Raw genomic sequence first — 4,562 nt, forward strand, 5'->3', positions numbered from 1 at the left:
GGCCCCAGCCCCACCCACATGGGCCTAAAATCATCCAAAGGGGTCTGAAATCCCCCCTAAACCCCACCAGATTCGGCCTCAAATCAGCCACAGGGGCTGAAAATCCACCCAAAAAGGCTCAGGATCCCCGCAAGGGATCTGAAGCCCACCCTAAACCTGCCCGGTTCGGCCCAAAATCCCCCAAAGGGGCCGAGCCCGAGGCCGAGCCCGGGATCGGCTCCGGGGTCGCTCCGGGACCTCCGCGTCCGCTCCGGGCAGTTTTGGCCGCGGCCCCGGACGGGCCTGGGCGGGACCGGGAGGGACCAGGGAGGGCTCCGGAGGGGTTTGGGCATCTGGGGCTTTTTTGGGCTTTGGGGAATTGTGTTGGGAGTTTACAGGGAATTGTTGGGGTTTTTGGGGAGAATTATTGGGTGTGGGGGTGTTTGGGAATTTTGGGAGTTTGGATTTTGAGGGGTTTTCTTGGTGCTTTGAGTGGGAAGTTTTTTTCCTGGGGGTATTTGGGGGTTAATTGATTTTTTTTGTGTTTTCTTTTGAATTTTGGAAGGTTTTACTGGGATTTTGTGGGGATTTTGTGGGATCCTCTGGAATTATTTCTGGGTTTTATTGGGATTTTTAGGGGATTTGGAGGCATTTTATTGGAATTGTTGGGGCATTTAGTGGGATTCTTTGGGGATTTGGGTTTTTCAGTTATTTTAGTGGGGATTTGGGGGGGCTTGTGGGTTTTTTTGGGTGTTGCCAAGATTTCTTTGGGTCTCGTGAGGATTTTGTGGGGCTTGTTGTGGTTTTGGAGACATTTTTGGGGGGATTTGCGGGGTTTAATTGGGATTTTGTGAGCTTTTTTTGGGATTCGAGGGTATTCTAATGGGAATTTGTGAAATTTAATGGCGATTTCATGGGGTTTATTGGGACTTTCAGGGGTTTAAACCAGATGTTGGTGCCTCTCAGCCCTTCCCCACACCCTGGGACAACTCCAAAGCCCCCCAAAATTCCACTAAAACCCCCCAAAATCCCCCAAAAATCCCAATTAAAAACTCCTAAACACCAAAGAATCCCACAAAATCCCAGTGGAACCCACCAAAATTAAAAAAAAAAAAAAAACTCCCAAAAATTTCAATAAACCCCCCAAAAAATAACCACCCCAAAACCCTAAAAAATCCCCAAAATCCAAAATCCTCAAATCCCACAAAACCCCCATAACCCCACAAACCCAGTAATTCTCTCCAAAATCCAATAATTCCCCCTAATCTCCCAACAAAATCCCCCAAAGCCCATAAATGCCGCCAAAATCCCCCCAAAATCCCCCCAGAGCGCCCCAGACTCACCGGGGGCAGTCCTGGATCAGGGGGCACCGGCCGGTGGAACAGAAGCCGCTTCAGGGGGCCCGCGGAGCTTTTTGGGGAGGGGGCACCATGGGAGACCCCCCAAAAACGGGGGAGGGGAACCCCTGTGGTACCCCCTGCCCTGAATGCCCCCTCCCCCGGTTCAGGAGTAGCCAAACTCAAGAAAATGTAAACCAGGCTTGACTTTCCAGAAATTATTTTTGGCCGGGTTTAGCTGCATCCTCCAGGCTCAGGATCACCAGTGTATTTGCAGGTTTTGCTCTGCATCATCAGCTTGCCCAGACTCTGCTCGGTGTTTCACAAATGGAGAAGACAATGGATATTGTGCCAAGCTTCCTTGCAAACAGCAACACCTGCATCAGCATGACAGAAAAGAAGGGAAAAAAAAAAAAAAAAAGAAAATATTCACCGGTTAGAACAGAGCCAGTGTCCCACCATCTTCCCCTCCACTGTTATTACAGAGGCAAACCTGGGCCTAAAGCTTCCACCTCTCAGTTCCTGATGCTGTTTGACTTCAGCCTTGACTCCCCCTGATCTACCTGACTGCTGTCCAAGTGGGGCTGGGGATGCTCAGCCTGGAAACAGGAGACACTGGGGAGGCCTCAGTGCAGCTCTGCAGGACTGGAAGGGTCCCACAGGAAAGACGGGGACAGTGTTCAGCCGGGCCCGTGGCAACAGGACAAGGGGGGATGCCTTTCAACTGCAGGAGGCTGATTGATGTTGGATCTGAGGGAGCTGCTCTTTTACACGGAGGCTGCTGAGGCACTGGCCCAGGCTGTGGATGCCCCATCCTTGGCAACAGGGCTGTGAGCAGCATGGGCTGGGGAAGATTGCTCAGCTTGGAACAAGATGCTCTTTAGATCCACTGTGATGTCACAGATGTGATGTTCCAGCAGGAACTTCCAGCGTCCAGCAAAGAGCACAACACAACCACTGGCCCTTGTGTCAGCCCACCCTGTGCCAGCCCTCGTGCCAGCTCACCCTTCACCATGCTCCCTGTCACTCTTCTCGTCACCTGCGCCCTGATACTCCCATCAGTCCTGAAAGCTCTCTGTTGCCTGGATTTTGTCATCCGTCCCTGCAGGATGCTCACATTTGTCCTGAGGAAGGTACAGTGCCATTCCATGGAGGTGGACACCCCCCAGCTGCCCGGCTGGGCTGGAGTTCTGTGGGGATGGGGTGGGACAGGGACCCCACTCTGAGGTGTTGCTACCTCTGAAGGCTGTCACCGAGAGAGAGGACGAGATGGAGGTGGACATGCAGGCTGATAGAGAGGAGGACATGGAAGTGGATGGAGAAGAGAGTGGAGACAATGCGATGGAGGTGGACATGGAGATTGATACAGAGGAGGAGATGGAAGTGGATGGAGAAGAGAGTGGAGAGGAAGAGATGGAGGTGGACATGCAGATTGATACAGAGGAGGAGATGCAAGTGGATGGAGAAGAGACTGGAGAGGAAGAGATGGAGGTGGACATGCAGGCTGATAGAGAGGAGGAGATGGAAGTGGATGGGGAAGAGAGTGGAGACGATGCAATGGAGGTGGACATGCAGGCGGATAGAGAGGAGGAGATGGAAGTGGATGGGGAAGAGAGTGGAGACGATGCGATGGAAGTGGACATGGAGATTGATACAGAGGAGGAGATGCAAGTGGATGGAGAAGAGACTGGAGAGGAAGAGATGGAGGTGGACATGCAGATGGATACAGAGGAGAAGATGGAAGTGGATGGAGAAGAGACTGGTGAAGAAGAGATGGAGGTAGATGTGGAAGAGGAGATGGACGTGGAAATGGAAGAGTACCTTGAGGATATGGACATTGATGAGAACGATGAGGAAGAGGCCATGATCTTGGGATGAAGAGCAATACCAGCGGCAGGACAGGCATGTGGTCCCCACAGGCAGAGCGGGTCCCCTGCTGCCAGGCTGGGACTGGGCTGGGTGGTCCCTGCTCAGGGATGTGGGACCCGGTGCATTGGGTTCTGGTGGCCATCCCCAGCCTGTGCTGCGCTTGCTGGGCCAGCCTGGGGGCACATGGAAGAGCCCTCTCTGCCTGACTGGTGTGACCGTGCCTCTTGCTTTTCCTCAAGGACCGATGGAGATCCCGGACAAAGATGCCACCCTTTTGTACATACGTTGTAGAGTTTGTTGTTGTCTTTAGGCCATAGGTTTTAGGGCTTCTTTTTGTCTTCTGTAAATACATTTCATAGACTTTTGTTAGATATGTTCTTAGGTATATACGTTCCATAGATAGTTGTTGTTACAAATATTCTTACAATGTAAATGTGTTCTGTGTTTTCTTTGCTGTTTTTCTGAAAATAAACAAGCTTTATTTTTCACACCCCAGTTCTCTTTCCATTTGCTTCAGGCACAGGTAGCATTTGCAAAGTTGTGGTTTCCGCTTGCTCCAGGTTCCCAGGGCTGGAGGTCGGTGGGGGCGCTGGCACAGCCACAAGCTTTTGTTTGGGGGCAATATTGGGAAGGGGGTGGGAGAGGGGGCACAGGGGGAGGTGGGACCCACTGAGGCTCCCCCAGGTCACCCCAGGACCCCCAGGCCCCGTCCCAGCCCCCCCAGTTCCCTCCACAGCCCCGGCTGAGGGGGGCTCAGCCCAGGAGACGCCGTCGTTCGGGGCTCCCCCGAGGGCAGCCGCCAACGGGAGAGCTCCCGGCTCGGAGAGGCCCCAGCAGAGGAGGGGATCTTGTCCCTCCTCGAGGGCCCTGAAGGGTCTTCAGGCCCCTCTGAAGAGGAGTTTTTCTCTTTTTAGGGATGTTTGGGGGGACCTCACCCCTCCAAGGGTGTTTTTTCCTCCCCATTTTCAGGTGTTTGTGGGGCCACAGCCCCACAAGCCCCTTTTCAGGGGTGATCATGACAGCTTTAAGTGACATTTTTCTGGGGGACTCACTCCAAGCCGCTGTAGGGGATGTTTTGCCCCCCAGGGTGGATTTTTGGGGTTTAAGGGCCCCCGCTCTGGTCGGGTCCCACTCTAACTCCCCTGAAGAGGCCAACACCACTCCTGCTGATTCCGGCAGCGGAGCCCTAGGAGGGTTGTAAGAGTTGAAATTTTTAAATTTCATTTTTATTCTATTTTATTTAAATTAAGATTTATTGATTTTTAGTTTTATTATAACTCGTTGAGAGGACAGCAAGGACATTCAAGGGCAGGAACATTTTTTCCTGGCTGGTGACTGGAATTTCAGACCCTGGCAGTGTGTGCAGAACCACACAGA

Source organism: Anomalospiza imberbis, unplaced genomic scaffold, assembly GCF_031753505.1.
Source record: "Anomalospiza imberbis isolate Cuckoo-Finch-1a 21T00152 unplaced genomic scaffold, ASM3175350v1 scaffold_45, whole genome shotgun sequence".
Taxonomy (NCBI): Eukaryota; Metazoa; Chordata; class Aves; order Passeriformes; family Viduidae; genus Anomalospiza; species Anomalospiza imberbis.